Here is a 22,021-nt window from a genome sequence, read left to right as displayed (position 1 = left end):
TGAAACATTGGTGAAATCCCCATCGTCAAATATGTCGACCAAAATAATAACACTGGTGAAACATTTTACGTTCCAAGAAAATATCACGAGAACCGGATAAAAAGTTAAATCTTGAAAAGATTTGAACCACAAAAAGGAAAACTGATGAAACCTGGAAGTTGTTTGTGTCTTCGTAATTCGTTAGGTTAGGTTAGCATTAAGATTCCCTAGTTGATGAAACCTAGTTGTACCGTAAAAAAATTAGGTACATAATAGTACAAAAAGCATGGTATTATTACACAAATATCAAGATAAATATTTAAAAATAATCTAAAACTCAAATCTTAAGATTCCCTAGGTGTGAATTATAATAACCAAAATAATTACTATCTTTATTAATCTATTTTTTAAAACTCATTTTAATTTTATGATTTAAATTATTTTTTAAATAAATTATTTAAGTATCACTATATTTAATAACTTTTCATTTTAATCGTTGAAAAAAAATATAAGCATTTTCAATGTAGAAATTGATTTTTTTGTTGTTGAAGTGGTAAGCATTTTGATATCGTTTAAGTAAGTCTCAAATTTGAGGTTTTGTATATGTAAAAAAATCTTCTTCAGAAAACTCACCCACCAAAGCCAAGTGTGCAACGTGTCACGGACTTAGCCTAGTTGGTTCGATTGCTAATCCGTGCGACACTCGAAAGGGACGCTTCACCACCAAGTCAGCCTTAATCTCGTATATCTGATCAAACACAAACAAAAATCGGTTTAGATCTTCACAACAACAAGGTCCTTCGACCAAAGACCGAGACCATGGGGCATAGCAGATGTACACGATCGACCTCGGACTTCTCCGAAGGGATAAATGTTTTATTAATGGAAAATAACATCAGGTTATAGAAGACTCACCCACACCATTGACTAGGCCGTAGGGGCAACCCTCGATGGTGTTTACAAGACACATACCTTTACCTGTGGATCAGCCCAAACTCTGTCGGTTGTCCACCCCCTACATATATGCGAAAATAAAATAACAAGAATGCTACCTATAGACACTAAAATGCTCAAACTGGGGACTGAATGTCCTACCCCTATTCTCTACCTAAAACATTGAAATGCTTGAAAAGATGACAAGTTTATTCTACCCTTCCAATAAGCCCTATTCATGGTTAGCCTTGGCGTACCTACCCGGTTGTGGCCCTATAAAAGGGACGGCCACGACATTCTCCCCCACCTAATTTGTTGACGTCCTCGTCCACTACACTACCTGAAACTCTTCGATCTTTTGCTTGAACGCCCTAAGGTCATACTCTCTCTCCCAATTGTTCTCTTTAAGATCAAGGCCTCCTCACTTGACTAGGTACTCTCGTCTTTGCTTTTCGCCCACCTTAACCACTCTACCTGCAAGAATCTCGTCAACATGACGTTGTGAAGGTGGTTGCGTACAAATCGACTCCCTAGCAGACTAACTCCAATTAGCGTCGTTGGGATCGACATGGATCGACTTCAAGTTGCTCACATGGAAGATTGGGTGAACTCTCATCCAAGTAGGAGGGTCAACCTTGTAAGAAGCATTCCCCACTTTTGTTACTATCGAGACCGGACCTTCATACTTGTGCATCAAGTGGCGATCCCTCTAGCGCAAGAATCTAAGTTGTTCTGACATCAACTTGACTAGCCCCAAATCTCCAACCTGAATATACAGATCCCTTCTGTTACGATCTGCACATTTCTTCATACTCTTCGTTGTTTTCTCCAAGTAAGCCTTGGCAATCTTAGTATTTTCTTCCACTCCCCCACAAAATTTGAGGCACGAGGGTATCTTCCTTGAGAATTCTCATCCACCGTATGAGGAAGTCTCGACTGCTGACCTGTCACCATTTCAAAAGGGATTTATTAATGGATGAACTCTTTTGTGAATTAAAACATAGTTGCGCAACATCCAATAATGGAGGCTAGTTTTTTTAATTGGCATGAATGAAATGCCACAGATACTCCTCCAAGAGCCCACTAAAACGCTTAGTCTGCTCTTCTATTTGAGGGTGGTAACTCGTCGAAAAGTTGAGTTGTGTTCCCACTAACTTGAACAAACCCTTACAAAATTTCCCAATAAATCTTCAATCTCGATCACTGACTATGATATCTGGAATGCCCCAATATTTCACTACGTGTTTGAAGACCAACCTAGCGACCTCTTCCGCCGAACAACACTTAGGTGCTGGTATAAAAGTGACATACTTTGAAAACCTGTCCATTACTACCAGAATGGATCCAATATTGCTCTGCTAGAAACTCTTGCCATCTAGCTTGCTTTGTTGTCAGCTTCGGTTGCTTCAAAAAGTGGCTAACTGTAGTATTATATGTCTACCACAAAATTGGAACCCAATAGATAATGTTTTCAAATCCTCAAACAATGAATTACTACTAGAAGTTCGTTCTTTGGGAACATATATCTCACTTCAGTCTCATTTAGCTTCCTACTCTCGAATGCCACGAGATGTCCATCCTATAATAGTACTCCTCAAATTGCATAATTTGAAGCATCTGTCCCTACTTCTAGAGGTTTTTCGAGATCCGACAAGGTAAGAACTGGCTCACTGATCACCACATTCTTTAAATCATCAAAGGCCTCCTGTCATTATTTTGACCAAACCCACTCACTACCTTTCTTCAGTAAATCAGTGGATGATTTTACCCTACGGGAATAGCCCTCCACAAAATATCTGTAATAATTGGCCAAACCGAGGAAAAATATGACCTCACTGACATGTTGTGGGGTCGGCCACTCCTGAATAACCTTCATTTTCTCTTTATCCATACGAATGCACCCTTGCTCAATGACATGGCCTAAAAATTAGACTTATGTCTGGGCGACAGCACATTTCTCCTTTTCACAAACAATTGTTCTTTGCAATCTCGCTAACACCAATCGAATATGCTCCTAATGCTCTTTCATGTAAGTGTTAAATATCATATATCATCCAATAAACGAGTACGAACTTATTTATGTAGTAATGGAACACCTGATTCATCAAAGTGCAAAAACTTCGACATTCCCACAATAATTTCTACAGCAGATTCCCAACTCGAGGGACAAACATTCAAGGTCACTTGGTCATCAACAAGCCATTTTCTATCCAAAAACACTTCAAATAACCCTTCTTAACCATCTCCATAAGTGCCACCACTTGTGGATCTTGCTTGGAACAGTTCACAATAAGCTGACAAACTTCGTTGGACACTCTACTAGCAGATATGGGACCAAACGTCTGATTATTGCAAAATATGCCCTGCGACTTAGTGCATCAACTACCTGATTCTTTTTCCCTACCTTATTCTCAAAAATGAAATCAAACTCTGCTAGAAACTCTTGTCATCTAGCTTGATTTGTTGTCAGCTTCAGTTGCGTCAAAAGTGGCTAACTGTCATATTATCTTTCTTTACCACAAAATTGGAACCCAGCAGATAATGTCTCCAAATTCTCAAATAATAAATTACTGCTAGAAGTTCTTTCTCCAAGGACATATATCTTATTTCAGTCTCATTTAGCTTCTTACTCTCGAATGTCACAGGATGTCCATCCTGTAATAGTACCCCTCCAATTGCATAATCTAACGCATTCGTCTCTACTTCTAGAGGTTTTTCGAGATCCGACAAGGTAAGAACTGGCTCACTGATCACCACATTCTTTAAATCATCAAAGGCCTCATGACATTCATTTGACCAAACCTACTCACTACCTTTCTTCAGTAAATCATTGAGTGATTTTACCTTACATGAATAGCCCTCCACAAAACGTTCGTAATAATTGGCCAAGCCGAGGAAAGATCTGAGATCACTGACATGTTGTGGGGTCGGCTACTCTTGGATAGCCTTCATCTTCTCTTTATCCATACGAATATGCCCTTGCTCAATGACATGGCCTAAAAATTGGACTTATGTCTGGGCGAAAGCACATTTCTCCTTCTTCACAAACAATTGATTCTCTCGTAATCTCGCTAACACCAATCGAATATGCTCCTAATGCTCTTTCATGTAAGTGTTAAATATCATTATATCATCCAATAAATGAGTACGAACTTATTTATGTAGTAATGGAACACCTGATTCATCAAAGTGCAAAAACTTCGACATTCCCACAATAATTTCTGCAGCAGATTCCCAACTCGAGGGACAAACATTCATGGTCACTTGGTCATCAACAAGCCATTTTCTATCCAAAAACACTTCGAATAACCCTTCTTAACCATCTCCATAAGTGCCACCACTTGTGGATCTTGCTTGGAACAGTTCACAATAAGCTGACAAACTTCGTTGGACACTCTACTAGCAGATATGGGACCCAAACGTCTGATTATTGCCAAATATGCCCTGCGGCTTAGTGCATCAACTACCTGATTCTTTTTCCCTACCTTATTCTCAAAGATGAAATCAAACTCTGCTAGAAACTCTTGTCATCTAGCTTGATTATTGTCAGCTTCAGTTGCGTCAAAAGTGGCTAACAGTCATATTATCTGTCTTTACCACAAAATTGGAACCCAGCAGATAATGTCTCTAAATCCTCAAATAATAAATTACTTCTAGAAGTTCTTTCTCCAAGGACATATATCTTATTTCAGTCTCATTTAGCTTCTTACTCTCGAATGTCACAGGATGTCCATCCTGTAACAGTACCCCTCCAATTGCATAATCTAACGCATTCATCTCTACTTCTAGAGGTTTTTCGAGATCCGACAAGGTAAGAATTGGCTCATTGATCACCACATTCTTTAAATCATCAAAGGCCTCATGACATTCATTTGACCAAACACACTCATTACCTTTCTTCAGTAAATCATTAAGTGATTTTACCTTACGTGAATAGCCCTCCACAAAACGTTTGTAATAATTGGCCAAGCCGAGGAAAGATCTGAGCTCACTGACATTTGTGGGGTCGACTACTCTTGGATAGCCTTCACCTTTCTTTATCCATACGAATACGCCCTTGCTCAATGACATGACCTAAAAACTGGACTTGGGTTTGGGTGAAAGCATATTTCTCCTTCTTCACAAAAAACTGATTCTCTTGTAATCTCGGCAACACCAATCGAAGATGCTCCTGATGTTCTTCCATGAAAGTGTTAAATATCATTATATCATTATATCATCCAAATAAATAACTATAAACTTATTGAGGTAGTCATAGAACACTTGATTCATCAAAGTGCAAAAAGTGGCATGAGCATTGGTAATTCAAAAGGCATAACAAGAAATTCAACGCACTATACCAAGTCACAAAAGCCATTTTCGATTCATCCCCTTCGACCACCCTCACTTGATGGTATCCCGACCTGAGATCCAACTTTTTAAATACTTGACATTACTCAACTGGTCAAACAAATCTGTAATCAAATGAGATATTTATTCCTAACAGATACTTTATTTAATGCCCTATAATCCACACACAATCTCAAACTCTCATCATTCTTCTAGAACAACACAGGCGACCCAAAAGGTGACTTCAAGGTCGAATGAATCCTGCTTGAAGCAATCCATCCAATTGTTTCCTAACTCAGCCAGCTCTGGAGGACTCATCCGATAAGGCACTTCACAGGAGGTTTTACTCTCGGGATTAACTTAATCTCATTGTTCACGACTTTCTAGGAGGAAACTCTTTCGGCAAATCATTGGTATTACATCCTCAAAGTCCTTCAACACTTCCTGGACACTCTCAGGCATCTACCAGAATTGGCATCCTCCTTAAAAACTGGAAAGACCAAGGTTGAAGGATCTCTCTTCTTCATCATTTCTTAAACTGGATAGTCGATAGTATCTTCTTCCCATAACGTGGAAGAATAGTGGTTTGTACTATACACGGTTGTTCTCCCATGAAAATTAAATAACTTGACGCCAGAATAGAAATCACTTGGGTCGCCATCATAAAATCGAGCCCTATGATCACATCAAAATCATTCATGTGGGAAACAGTGAAATCTACACTTCCTTCCTAAGACTCAAGTTTGATAAGCACACTATTCGCGTCTCTGCATATCATCAAAGCAGTTGGGTTAACCTCTTTCATTTGTCCTACCTCCTTAGTGACAATCAACTCATATCTCTTAGCTTCTTCTGGAGAGATAAATGTATATGTTGCTCCCGTGTCGACTAGAGCTTTAGAGGTTTTCTTATTTACTGAAATGTCCACATACATCAATGCTCTCTCTGGCTCCTTCCTCAAGTTACTCAACTGGGACTGTAAGGCAGTTATGAATACCATAGAACCATTCTAGCTGGCTCTGGCTCACTATATTCTGTAGAGCATTCACTTGCGCTCCGACCTTCGTTGATGCCACCATGGCATTAAAAGCACTTCGTTGTGGACACTCTACAACCCGACGAGGCTAATCACAAAGGAAACACTTCAATGAGGGTCTATTCCCTCCATTGCTCAATTCAGGACCAACAGAGACTCTATTTTGGGTTAGGTCCTTTACAGGAAATCTTTTATTCGCTCCCCAACCCGTTGTCTTCTTCTCTATATCCAACTTGTTCTCACCCACTTGTTTAGTACTAACTCCACTCGTGGAAGGCTCCTTACGCTTTCCAGGATGATCGTTGTAATCATTAAGGCACTTAGCAGTGGCTATTGCTACTGTCAAATCTTGCACCTTCTGCCTCTGTAACTCAAGCCTAGCCCACGGCTTGAGCCTTTCAAGGAAATGAAACAATTTATCATTTTTAGACATATCCTTGATATCTAGCATCAAAGATGAGAACTCTCTCACATACTCCTGTATGGTTCCTGTATGGGACAATTCCCTTAACTTCTTATGAGCGTTATAGTCTACATTTTCATGGAGAACAGAAGTCTTCAATTCATTCTTTAAAGCATCCCAAGTTTTAACGGAGCACACTTTATCCTTGAACTTGGACCGCCACAATAACCTAGCGTCACCTCTCAGATACATCAGATACATCGAAGCCATCGTCACTCTTATCTTCCTCTCTCGGTGTGCATTACAACCGCTTGAAGCACACTAACTTAGACCTTCAGCTCCTCATACCCAAGTTGTATGACACATATGGCATCTCTTACCTCGTTCCCCAATTCAGTCATTGTCTCAACCAATTCCTCTTGAGTCTCCTTGACTCTCCTCATTCGATCACCAGATATCATATGAACTCTAAGGGTCACTGGCGCGGCTTTAATCTCATATAAATTTTGTTGATACATAGAACCCGTCTCATGTATGACCGGCGCTGCAACTTCTTGTTCCTCACCTCTGTGAGAGCTTGTTGATCCACCATTTCGTGTACGAACCATTCCTTTTTGTTCGTCGGTACCTCTATACCAACACAAATAAGCACCACCGTGCCTACTCTAAGGGTCACTGGCGCGGCTTTAATCTCATATAAATTTTGTTGATACATAGAACCCGTTCTCATGTATGACCGGCGCTGCAACTTCTTGTTCCTCACCTCTGTGAGAGCTTGTTGATCCACCATTTCGTGTACGAACCATTCCTTTTTGTTCGTCGTACCTCTATACTGCAACACAATAAGCACCACCGCCTAAAAAAAATGAGCACCATTGTGCTAAATTCATAGCACATTTGTGCTTGAATTAATGATTGAGCACCTCTATGTTTTAATCGACAAACTGATACCTTTGTGCAGTTAAAAATGATTGAGCACCTCTGTGCTTTAGTCTAGAATCTATTACCTCAGTGCTTTGTAATGATTGAGCACCTTTTGCTTCAATCGACAAACTAACACCTCTGTGCAGTTAAAAATGACTTAACACCTCTATGTAATTAAAAATGACTTAGCACCTCTGTGTTTCATTTTAGAATCTGACACCTCTGTGCTTTGCAATAATTGATCACCTTTATGCTTCAAACTAGGATCCGGCACCTCTGTGCTTTAAAACTGATTAACACCTCTGTGCATTATCTAAAGTTTGGCACATTTGTGCTTTGACAAACGATTGAGCACCTCATTGCTACAATCGACAATTAAACAACTTGTGCTCAATTCGACAATTATGCACCGTTGTGCATCAACAGGCAACAAGCATCACCATACTTTAATTAACAAAACGAGCACCTTCACGCTTTTAACCAAAAAGATCACGCGCCTTTTGCTATGATACCAAGTCACGTACTTAACCTAGTTGGTTCGGTTGCTAATCCATGCGGCACTCGAAATGGACGTTTCCCCTCAAGTCAGCCTTAATCTCGTATATCTGATTAACACAAACACAAATCAAATTAGATCTTCGCAACAAGATCCTTTGACCAAAGACCGAGACCGTGGGTATAATGGATACACACAGTCGACCTCGGACTTCTCCGAAGGAAAAAATATTTTATTGACGAAAAATAACATCAGGTTACAGAAGACTCACACACACCATCGACTAGGCCGGTGGATCAGCCCAAACTCTGTCGGCTGTCCACCCCTACATATATGCGAAAATAAAATAACAGAAATGCTACCTGTAGGCATTAAAATGCTCGAACTAAGGAATGTATGTCCTACTTACATTCCCTATCTAAAACATTGAAATGCTTGAAAATATGACAAGTTTATTCTACCTTGCCGATAGACCTTATACATAGTCGGCCTTAGCGTACCTACCCGATTGTAACCCCATAAAAGGGATGACCACGATACAACACAACACAGGTAAATCCAAATTAATCATAACGAAACCTTTTGTTAATCTATTTTTAAAAAAACATTTTAATTTTATAATTTCTAAATTAATCAATGATATTCGATCTATTAATCAATTACTCCTATTCTTTGATGATTTTGACCTTATCGTAATTTTTTTTATGACAAAATATAACTTACTAAGTTGTCCTTTTAAAAATTACACGTCAATCGACTAACAATATTTTTGAACGGTAGTGATGATTTGAATTTAAACATAACATTTAAGATTCAGGTATCAAAACCATGATTTCACCCCTTTCTTCTCCGTTCTCACACAGTGACTTGAATAATTTTTCTCATAATAATTATACAGTTCTAAAATATCCTAATTCAAATTGATCAAGTTCAGCAACTGGAATCAGATGACAAGCAAATGTTCCAATGCTTTCAACATTCAGTATGAACTGCTGACAGTTCAGATTCTTTCAACAACTCTTCAACTTAGACAACTTTATTACTATAACAGTGCCTCTCTCTTTTCTTCCCCTGTAAATGTTCTTAGGCAAGGTAACATAGAGTTCCGATTCATGATGGAAGTCGGTATGAAGAAAACCGAACTTCGGGTAATGCCCATAGCACTGAACAGAGTGAAATACACAACACCTGCAAGGACAAGAAACAAGCATGGAGATCAAGTGGCTAATGATTCAATCAACCCTAAAGCACATAAGAGCATTACATCACATATATGTTTTATCACATCTGAGTGCGCTTCACACCCTAAATATCATCATATAACATCGAGTACAATACCACTAGGAACCAACCAACTAACCAAGCATGGATCAAGATAATGATGCAATCACCCTAAGTTCATATATTAATACACCGAAACATCAAAGTAACATCGGAGTGGCGACTACACTGCAGAGCCGGCTTTTTATGGTATAAGAAGGGAAATTTAATAACATAAGCAAATGACTTCCAAACTAAAAACTTTTTTCATTCAACCAAATGACCCAATTAAGTCTAGTCCAAGGATGAAGCAAATTAGATCGTTCAATAAGATAGTTGCTATATAGGTCAATTTCACATATACTCACCTGATGAGTAGGGGTGGAATTCCATTACCTGGAGCATAAATTGATACAAGTTGAACATGAGGTATATCATTGTTGGAGTTCCCAAGGGCCCTCTCCAATTGTCGATGTGCTAGAGTGTCCAACATCCGCTGCAAAAATCACTGCCCTCGCCATCCTAATGTCGTGGCTACACTTATCAGCTTGTTGACCCAATTTCTCGATGATTTCCATAAATTCTCCCAGCTTTCTCTTGATCTCATCCATTGCAAGCTTCAATGCATCTTCTTGTCCAAGTGCAAAATTAGCAGTCTGCAACAGTGATTCAATCTTGATCTCTAATCGACTAACAAGCACCCTTATGTCATCTATATCATAGATTGTAATACGGTAAAGAAATCCATTGTAGTTGTTAATTCCATCTGCTCTTTCACCTCTTTCTCATAACGCTTCCAAGAAAGTTGCACCATCTTCCAACTGAACCTATAAGAACTGACAATGCCCCTGCCAAAGCAGTCACAACATGTGCAGCTATGGCTGCTGCCACCACAGAAAATATCAACACAGAGACAAACGTCGCTACAAACAAGACATTGACACCCTCCTCCATGTTTTCATTGATTTCCATTTCTTATCAAGCTTTCTCTTCCGTGCCAGCAACTTCCCCAGCATTGATTCCTGCTGTCTACGGACCGAGTCTAACAGTAAAAGAACTCCTTGGGGAATGGCTCTTCTGCTTTGAATTTCCTTAGTTCTTCCAATGTCTTCACAAATTTCTTCTCCTTGGGCCCAACTCCTAATCCTACCTCTTCATCAAATAATTAACAGCCAACTGAATATTAACTGATTGTTTCGAGCACGTTTGAGGCAATTCTCAAGGGCAGTACAAAAGTCTAGAGTCTTTTTGCTGTTCTCAAAGTATTCCTCCACGAAAGAAAACAAGTCCGGATTGTTCCATATATCTCTCTGACTTTCTAAAATGATTTGGCCACTGCCTGGTTGGTTTCAAGAAGACTGCCAGTAACCACTTTGAGTGAGTTAAAGGATATAGACTGAACACCTGAACCGGCCGCAAGTGTGTGATGACGTGGCTAGTACGTTCCTGAGTGATGCATCGAAAGTTTGCAGAGTTGAATCATGTCTACAAGCACTTTCGTAGGAGCTCAAGTCAGCTTCCAACTGCGAATCTGGTTTGACTTGGGATGATGCTTCTGGACTACCCCCTTTCGTTTTGCTAGACTGACATCCCATCATGGCTGATAAATTCAAATGGTAATGGAGAAGATTTTAGAGTCCCAGAAGCACTTTTGGGTTGTCTCAATCGGTTTACAAAGCTAATAACTTTCTTTTCACTACAAGGATCAATTCTCGGTAAAATGGAAGAAGAATGACAATCTTTTAGGTTTCAATTATCTATAGACTACCAAATCCCAAATCTAAGTCGAACCCAGTAATCAAGTGGACTAAGATGATGTTCTCAATTAAAATCTAAAAATGAACACAAGAAAATCTAGACAGTATGTTCTTCAAGTTCAACAAATAAACAAAAGAAGCAAGCTTGAGTAACATCTTAAAACACCTAGAGATAGCTTTCAAGCGTATACCCCAATGAGATCCGGTAATAAAAAAGAAAACAATAATACCCAAAGTGAAAAGATTGAAGTTTTCAAATATCCTAGAAAATTTTGAGATTAAAAGTACCTGAATTCCAGCTGGAAAGTTAAAAACAGATGGTTTCCCGATTTCCTCTCGGTTGAAATCCTTAGCAGAATAAGCTCAAAACTCTAAGCTGACCACCAACAAGGGATAACCCAGCCAATCAAGGAGCAATCCTGACACACACACACAAAATAAGGATAAAGGATTAAAAATGTTTTAATTATAAAAAGAAAGGCACTGAGGTAATGCAAGATACGGGGTTGAAGGAGTGAGAAAATGGAAGGAAAAGTGGAGGAAAATAATAGAACCGTAGTCTACCAGTGAAGATTGTTTTCACTTTTGTTACGTCGTCTCTTTCGACTACGTTTGCGTTTCATTCAAAATGTAAGATTATAAGTGGTAATAAAAGATTATCATAGAATAAGATTACTATAATATTTATTTTATGTTTGGTTAGTTTAGTAAGAATGTAAAGTTATCGTATTTGGTTAAATGAATAAAAAATTATTAGAATACATATTTGACCAAATTGTCCTTATTATATATTTATTTTTTAATAAGTTAAAAAATATTTATATATTTTCTTTTAAAAAAATTAAATTCGTAAATGTATATAATTTTTTTTAAATTAAAATATAAAAAGTTTAATAAAAGTGTAAATTTTATTTTAACCCTTAAACTTCATATAAAATTTAATTATAGATTTTTTTTGTAAATCTAAAATATTTAAGGATAATTTGTAATTTAATATTCGTAGAAATTTTGATTATTCAATGACAGAATAAGGATATTTTTTAAAGAAAAAAATAAGGGCATTTTAGTCTAAAACATCAATAATCCAACAATACCTAAGGAAAGAGATGTAATGACATTCCCGATAATATACCCTAAAAAATTCACTATTAGTAATGTAAGATTCCCGGGAATGACATTCCCGGCCAACCAAACGGGGGAATGTGGATTCCCAATAGAATCCACATTCCCCAACCAAACACACCCTAAGGTGGCGTTTGGTTCGCTGGAATGTTTATGAGTGAATTGGAATCTGTGAAGGAATTGAAATTTGTAGGAATTGGAATTCAATTCCATATTCTATTTGGTTCGCAAACATGTTAGATGAATTTGATTTCAGTAATGTAAAATGACATAATTGCCCTTCTTGTTTTTTGCTTTATTTATTTTATTTTACAACTTATATGTAATATATTATAAAAAATTAAAAAATATTAAAATTTCATTTTATTGATTGATTATTCATTTCAATAAATTATAAAAATCATGTTAATAAACATTATAAGTTAAAATGATCGCAATCAATATGTTAATAAGTTACCAAAAGATAGAGCAATATTTCGATACATTCTAATCGGTATGTTTAATTAGTTACAAAAAATATACCAAAAACTATTTTTATTCAATATATAAATTAGAAACTCGACCCGACACGAGTCAAAATAATAAAAAAATTATTTTTATTCAATAAAAACATTGTCTTAATTGAAAAAAATTATATATAGAGGGGTATTATTATAATTATTCCTAAATATATAAGGTAAAATTATATATTTTTTCGGGTCGGTCCGATTTTTTTCACCCTAAACCCAAACCCAACCCGAATATCACACTTAAAAACCTGACCCGACTCGACCCGAATATTACACTTAAAAAACCCGAGCCGACCCGAACAAAATAAAGTTTCATCCGACCCGAAATAATAAAAAAATATTTTATTTAATAAAAACAGTGACTTAATCCGACCCGACCCGAATTATATATATTTTCGGGTCGGTCCGGGTTTTTTCACCTTAAACCCAAACCCGACCCGACACGACCCGAATATTACACTTAAAAAACCCGACCCGACACAAACAAAATAATGTTTCATCCGACCCGACCCAAATATATGAATTAGAAATCCAACCCGACCCGACCCGAAATAATAAAAAAATATTTTTATTTAATAAAAACAGTGACTTAATCCGACCCGACCTGAATTATATATATTTTCGGGTCGGTCCGGTTTTTTTCACCCTAAACCCGAACCCGACCCGACTCGAACAAAATAAAGTTTCATCCGACCCGATCTGAATATATGAATTAGAAATTCAACCCGACCCAACCCGAAATAATAAAAAATTATTTTTATTTAATAAAAACAGTGACTTAATCTGACCCGACCTGAATTATATATATTTTCGGGTCGGTCTGGTTTTTTTCACCCTAAACCAGAACCCGACCCGACCTGAATATATGAATTAGAAACCCGACCCGAAATAAAAAAAATATTTTTATTCAATATATGAATAAGTTAGCAAATGATTGATGAGGGTAGTATGGTCAAATTTCAATTCCCTCCAACAAGAGAATTGAATTCTATCCATTTTTGGATAGAATTCACTTTCCCTCATTTGATGGAATTGAATTCCATCAGAGATTCCAATTTCCTTGAAAAACTTAAACTAAACATGAGAAAGTGGTGGAATTAGATTCTAATTCCCACCAATTCCAAATGATTTCATCTAATCAAACGTCACATAAACGTGTTATAGAGGGTTGAAAGCCGAGGCTTGAGAGTAAAGCTTCGATTTTTCTCAGGCTTGATGATTATAAATCATAAGAGTGGAATAAAGAAAGCAAATTTGGTAAATATGAATCTTTGGCCCAAAGGCAACAACAGTTAACAGTCTACAGTAGTTGAATATCGGATGGAACCCTGGAGATAAAGGGTATTTGTAATAAACGTATACGACAATAATCTAATACACCGACAATTACAGTTTCTAAACGTGTTCGTCGCCACTCATTGGACATCACTATTAGGCTTTAGATTTTTATTTTTTTTATTTTTGGATAAATTAGACTCGTAACTATTTGCTTATGAGATATTTTAATTTGATTTTTATTTTTTAAATTTTATTAATTAGATAATTTATTTATTCAAATAATATTGATTAAGTTATTTGTTACTAATATTGGATATAATTCTATATTTGGTCTTTATTATATATTCGTTCTATAATTTTGTCGTGATTTTATTTTAATTCAAAAAAATTAAATCTTTAATCATGTGATGATACATACTTCTTGTAATAGGTGTCACGATATGTATTATCATTTAATTGGAAGAAAATAAATTAAAGAAGGATAAAACATTGATCTTGAGGGAAATTATTTGCTCCAAACCATTAGGTCAAACTATATTAGAATTTGATTCTAACATTTTGTATATATCTTATAGTGTAGTAATGCCATAAAAAATAAGAGTGACCAAGTGAGTATTCAAATTTATGCTATTTAGGAGTGTGAGACTACTTAAACCACTAAAATAAATTTAATAATTAATTTATAATTACATAAATTTTATATATTTTTAAATTATAGTTAATCCAAGATTGAAAATAAAAATTAATTTAAGATTTTTATATTTTTACGCTAAATTTAATATAAATTTTCTTTTCTCTAATTTGTTTAATAATCATATATTCATATATATATATATATATATATATAATCATTAAATTGAGTACTTCTAATTAATGGTTTTGAATACCATGATGACGGGATTGATTTAATTAAATACGTTTATGAGTGAAATTGATATAATTAAAATAAATAAACAAGTCACTGATTTGATAGGAGTAAAATGTTCCTTTAAAGAAAAATTTAAAGACTTGGTTAAAATATTTTGAAAGTTAAGGGCCAATTCAGAATCTAAAGAATACTTTAACGACAATTGACATGCTGTTAGCCTTGGCATGGTCAATGATTGTGCAATAAACACGGAGAATTTGACACATCTGGTTGATTTGATATATGGTCCAACCTAGTTTCCAAATAAACAATGTGTCGATACATTACTAATATAAACATTCGATTAAGTGATAAACGGAGTTTTTGTTATTTAATGAGTATTTTTTGTTATCTGAAGAGCGAAATGAAAGTAGTTTCTACTCTCAAACAAATAAGAAATATAATACATCATATAAGAAAAAAATCTTAAAAAATACATTTTTTACGTATCAAAACCAATTTTTTGTTATTGTCAATTTTATACTACAAAGATGAATGAAAGGACTTTTTACTCCAAGATGATTGAAAACTAAGCTATTCAATTAGCTTTAGCTCAATTCATAATTTTAAAGGTTGTGGTAAGATTGAGAAAACAATATACAAATTATTACTATAGCTTAATTATGATTCAATATTATTATATAATTTCAATGGTATAAAAATAATTTTAAATTCATGGGTATTTAGAAGTATTTTGAATTTACCAATAAATAAGCATTGACAGTATTTATAAAATGAATGTGCAGTAGTAGCAATGATTCGGCTGTTTAAAGTGAAGGAAATACAGAAAGAACTTGCTCGAAATTCGAATGTGGAACCCTAACCAAAAAGCAATCTGCAGGAGAGCTGCGTTTACACAAAGGTTAAGCTCAATAGACTTCCTTTTCTTGCTTTTTGCTCCATATAATTTCCTTGTTTTTGCAGACATTGCAGAGCTGAACCTGCCTAAATGTTATACCATATCATTTCCTAAATGTGCAAGGAAGTGTTTGCTTTTCATGCGTCTTTTATACTTATAAATATACACACATTCAACCTATGTCGCAATGTGATGGATATATTATGTATTGGGTTATGTTTGAGTGACTAGCTGCTGTTTCTTACAGCGTTGGAGCATTTAAGTTCTCCTTTCAGGTTTCTCCTGTGTACCCCCATGATGCACCTAAAGTTAAGTTCATACCCAAGGTATAATAATTGTAGCTCAATTATTTACTGAATTCTTCTCATTTGCTTTTGTTTATAAACCCCCCCCCCCCAAAAAAAAAAATTGCAGGTTTATCATCCCAATATTGACTATGAAGGAAATGTTTGCCCTAACATCTTACGTGAAGACTGGAAACCTGTGCTCAATATAAACACTATCATCTATGGATTATATCATCTTTTCACGGTCTGCTTTTCTCAAAACTGTGAATAATTCTATGAATATTTCGCAATCATCTGATATTTGTGAAATCTTTTTTCTCAATTTTGTGTGTGTAGGAACCGAATCATGAGGATCCCCTCAATCATGAAGCTGCTAAGTGTTGAAAAATGATCCCAAGGCGTTCGAGAATAATGTGAAAATGGCGATGCCCGGTAACTATGTGGGGAGGTTGGTTTACACCCATGTTTACTAGTTTCTTTTATTGTAGGTAACGCTCAAATGTTACTAACACTTTGATTTCCGTGGCTTGTGTAATTTTTATCTGCAAATTATCTCTTTGGTTTTGATTTTCTCAAGTGGGAACTGTTTCCTGAAAAGACCAACCAGCTGACATTCGTGTATTTGTTTTATTTCTGATGCTATTGTATGTTGATGGATTGGTGGCATTTACTGTCGGAAAAGAAAGACTCAATCGTGTTAAGCTTTAAGCATCAATCCGATCGTTCTTTTGGTAAAATAATCGACATGGTAGTATATAGTTACTGATTAGTTCAAACCGCATTGTAAAGAATGCCATTACCTTCATGGTAGTGAACCAACAATCCCTTGCAAGACAATAATCTGAAATGCTGGAACTTTTATGACAGCCTTCGTTTCCATCCAGGACATGAACCAAACCGATGAAGCACTGGCAGTCCCTTTTCCTATCAAATCATCTCTGCAACAAAAAGCAGTCGAGTTGCTGAAAATGCTACTAAATTTAAATACCAGAAATATACCATTTGATCGATTACGGTGAGAAGAATATGTTCAGATGCTGACCTATCAGGATTATAGCCAACATCAGGATTGGCACCAATTTTTTTCCTTGGATCATCAGTAAATAGGAACATTTTGAGAGCATATCAGCTGAGGCTCAGGAGGAAGCTGTAGAAACCAGTCAGCAGGTAGAAGAGACGGCCAAGGATGAGTCAGCAGCTAATTTCTAGGGAAGAAGCCAAGCATAGAGGGAGACAAAAGTACCCAAAGGCGTATTTGACTTTGTCCGCTTCTAGAAAGGGTCAAGTATAAAATAACCCAAGGAATTGCATAGGAAAGAACAACTAAAAACTAAAATAATTATCCTTCTCTATAATCTTTCTTCTTCCAATTCCTTCTCACGAATTTCTTTCTGTTCTCACTAGCACACGACATTCTCATATCCTAAATTTTCTTTTGACCAAATGTTTCGTATCCGAGCTCAGGCAGTCAGGCTTTGGTCCAAATTGTCACCTCTACTGCCAACGCCTATGATTCTTCCTGATAGGCGAAAAGGGCTTCCAGGCAGGCCACCCCCATCAGATGTTGGATGATGAAGTTGAAGAAGAGAAGCATTGCATCGAGGAAGCAGATCCTAAGAATGAGAAACTTCCACCGGAAATTCTAGAGAATTCCATAAGGGAGCAGTTGCTGGTATCATTGAAATACTTCAATTGCTCCGAGAGTTTGAAGAAGTGTTCGTTGGACCACCAGTGAAGGATACTGACCACACTGTTCATTTAGAACCTGGAAAGTAGCCAGTCAGTATGACCACGCTATTCACTTTAAGCTTAGTAGTTAGTACAATTTGTAAGAGATGATAGAATGAAACCATTAATATCGCTGAATCAAACTTGGAGGATCTGCAGACTATGAAGACAACAATTGTAGTGAGGAAACTTCTTGAAAGTGTAATGGGTTTAATAAGGTTAAAAATATTTTGAGCTTTAAATTTTAGTGGATTTGAGTTTAATATATATATATATATATATATATATATATATTAATAATTAATATTTTTAATTAATTTAATTAATTAATCAATTTTGAATTGAATTAATTGTTAATCAAATTTTAAATTTTTTAATTATTATCAATCGATCTAATATTAAAACTAAAAAATAATCCCCTAAGAATAATTGTATTATATGGTATTTTTTTATACCACGTGTTTCTAACATGATATGGAATTGAAGAAGCTAAAAGAAAAGGTTGGAAGGGCGAAGGAGCAACACTTGCTGGGAACATTAAAAGAAGAAAACGTAGGTGGTCCGTTCCATGCCCATGCAACGCAAGAGGACAGATCAGATCGACCGACCGACCGCAAAAAGGCACGCCTATTTTCCGCACGTGGGTCAAGTCTCGCTGATTTCATGCCCCATCAACATAATTATGCCACCAACCGCCCTTTCATTCCTGAGCTGGAACCCTTATCCAAGACCTCCTCAATTGTAATTAATTAATTCTAAAAAATTATTTTTAAAATAATTTTATATTCAAACTTATAACATTACATATATTTTTTTAAATTATCAACATCAGGTTTATTAATCGATTACTGTAGAAACAAGAGCAACCATCTCAATTCAATTTTCACTATTCACAAATACTAATGATCTATTAATCCATTGATATATTGTTTATTTGTAATCTTATGTATTGCTTTATTTAAAGTTCAAATGTTAATGATTATGAAAAACTTATAATTACCTGGACAAAAAATGAATCCACCAATGTTTCTATGGCCAAAACAAGGTAAAGAATGTAAGCTTTGAATGATGGGGTTGAATAAAATTAACCATTTAAATTTAGTTAATATGGAATTCATTAAATTCAATATTTATTTTATCAGCTTAAAAACAAAAATAAAACAGGAAAACTTGAGGGGACAAAGTAGTTGGATTGGGAGAGAAGAGGATAGACCAGTTTACGAGTTCCAAGCAGGAGCAGAGGCGGGACACATTGAAACGATATGGGTCCCCCATCCGTTGGACTCCGCCACAGCAGTTAAGGTGGTCTGTTTCATTTATAATATAAGTAGATAATAATAATAATAATGATTAATTTAACGGGATAAAATCTTTCATTCTAGGGATTTTTCTCCTTTTCTCTAATTCAATTTTTCTTAATATTATGATGTCGTCTTCCTTTTTTTTCTTTTGAATTTTGTTTAAATATTTACGACACTAATTTTAATATTAATTATCAATTATCGATGAGTGGTTTTTTTTATATCATTTTTTTTGTTTTCTGTTTTTTTCTTGAATTTTTTTAAAATTTTAAATAATAACAAGTTTTCCCCTACTTTTGTGCACATTCCTTAGGCTTTTTATTACGTTTTTCGCATACATCTACGGTTGCGTTGTTGCTCGTACAAAGACTCTCAAGATATTTGTTTTCTGTTTGATTTGTTGGTGGTCATATATTATCAGATCCCCTCTTTGGTAAAATATTATTTGGTGATATAATCAGAATTGTATAGCGTAGCAGCCTGCCGAATTGTTTGGTTCACTCATCGTTCTTTTTATCACTTTGTCATAACCAATTTTAGAGTAAAACAACTAAATATTATTTTAAAAACTGATTATGACTTTAATTTAAAAAATTGAGTGATTTGAAATTAATTAGAATTAAATTGGATCGGAGTCGCCATCGACCTTTGGGTGAGGTAGGTCGAATACCTAAAAACGTCTTTTAAAATAATTTTACGAAAAAATCATTTTTAAGACAAAAAAAACTTGTCTGCGTTTACAAAGATTCGATTAAAAACGGGTTCGGGAGTCGGTTACGTGTGGGGAAGGGTGAGCACCCCCACAACGCCCAAAATTGGTACTAAATTCGCTTACACAATGTAGTAAATGGTGGAATTTATGAGTTGAATATAAAGTTAAAAGATGATCCGTTTATTGAATATTGTTTAATTTGCTTCGAATTAATTAATTACAGAAAATTATTTAAATCGAAAAGAAATCTAGAAATTACCAATCCTTCATCGGGAAAGCTAAACTCAACTATTTCTTATCAATAAAGGAATATTCTACCTTCGATTATGTAAAATATTTGAATCGAATATAACTAAAAAAATGATGTTTATATACAAATAAATTGATTAAATAAAACATGAATTGAATACAAATTTGAAATTTACATTCACATAAAATAAAGTAAATTGTCACTTAAAATAACACACATCGCATCATTTGAAAAAAACTAATTAGTAAAATATACTCGACTTATTTCAAGTACCTATGTCGTTAAAATGTCATATCGGATCGCACCACTTCGACCAAGTGGTACTTTCCACGCTCATTCTACGCATACGTGCTCTTGAAAAACATTCGAATAATATTAATAAATAAGGAAATAAAATAGAAACAAATATGATTACAAATGACAAGTAAAATTATTTACAAAATAAAATAATAACATTTATTTAATAACATTTATTTAATGTTATACTCAAAATATACAACATGCATTTACAATGGATTAAAATAGAACAAAAAAAATTTAAAGAGACCAAAACATGATTAACATCAATTTGAAGGACCGAAATAACCAAATAAAACCCTAATGGACTAAAATAGCCAAAAACAAAAACTTAGGGACTAAAACAATAAAGTACATAAACTTCATGGGTTAAAACAACACTTACAAATACAACAAAGCCTAAATTGTAAATATTAAATAATATAAATACTAAAAAAAAGAAAATAGCCCAAAAATAGCAATAATGACTGAAATGAAATTAACATAAACATAAAGGGTTTGAAACACAAATGATAATAAATTGGGTCCACAGTCAACATACAGTACATAATATAGGGATCAAAAACAAAAATATCCCACAAATACCATTAAGGACTGAAGTGCATTAAAAAAGAAACATGAAAGCCAATTAATAATTAAATCAAAAGTAAAATCGTGACTAAAATAAAATATTTAAAAATGTTAGAACCAAATTCGAATAACATCCAGAATACACAATACATTAAATTGGTGACTAAAATTGAAATAATAAAAACATATCATGCTTAAGTATAAATATCATTAAAGTATAATGACCTCAGTATAAATATATATATACACGTGCTTAAAGATAATAAGGACTAAATTACAATATTCAGAAAACAAGTGCTCAAATAAAAAGAAATAAAATGTTCATTAAATGACTTAATAATATGATTACAAAAAACGGGGGACTAAAAGTGTAGTTAACCCACACACAGAAAACACAGAACCTTTTCCCCTAAACACTGTCGTTTCGCAGGGGATATTAAAGCCCTAAAATCGGGCTTACTTACCCTCATCCCCTCATTTGCTTCAATTTAACCCGAGAGATAAGAGAGAGAAAGAGAGATTCTCCCAACTCTCTCATCTAAAGAAGAAAACGGCCGTGGTGGCTGGAGGCTCCCACGACAGGCCCGCCGGCGACGCATGACGACGTTCGGTGACCGAAGCTAAAAAACACTCCAATCGAAACCTCTAAACCCCTAAACTCCAATCTACCAACCCCTTTTCAAAAAAACCCACAAAGAAAACCCTAGATCTAGGATAATACCTTTCGAATAAACGAGGAAAATCGGTGGCTTTCAAGCTTTCCATTGTACCTCCGATCGCAGGTAAGGGTTCTACCTCTCTATTTCTCTTTCGGTTGCTTTCTTTGTTTGGGCTCCCTCTATTTTTTTTATTTTCGATCTCTCTCCCTTTTAAAAAAACCCGAATGGTTCCCTGTATCTTCTCTCTGTTTTTTTTTCTTCCCTCCACCGAATGTCCCCTGATATCTCCTCATTGCTTTTCTTTTATTGCATGCTTGATGGATTTGATAAATCCCTCCAGATTTTGGACTTGATTTGCTCTTATATTTTATTGGGATTTTTCTGATTGATATATGTTTATGTCACTGTTTGATGGATGGGTGGGT

General features: G+C 35.2%; 2 pseudogenes; one reads left to right on the top strand and one right to left on the bottom strand.

The window, feature by feature from the left end:
• Window positions 1-8,963: 8,963 nt before the first annotated feature.
• On the bottom strand, window positions 8,964-11,660 carry LOC120141756 (annotated as a pseudogene).
• A 4,027-nt stretch (window positions 11,661-15,687) lies between these two features.
• Window positions 15,688-16,552, top strand: LOC120141791 (annotated as a pseudogene).
• Window positions 16,553-22,021: the final 5,469 nt, after the last annotated feature.

This window comes from Hibiscus syriacus, unplaced genomic scaffold, assembly GCF_006381635.1.
Source record: "Hibiscus syriacus cultivar Baekdansim isolate YM2019G1 unplaced genomic scaffold, ASM638163v2 tig00110813_pilon, whole genome shotgun sequence".
Classification (NCBI taxonomy): domain Eukaryota; kingdom Viridiplantae; phylum Streptophyta; class Magnoliopsida; order Malvales; family Malvaceae; genus Hibiscus; species Hibiscus syriacus.
The sequence above is the reverse complement of the archived record's forward strand: the minus strand, read 5'-3'. Positions and strand labels throughout refer to the sequence as shown.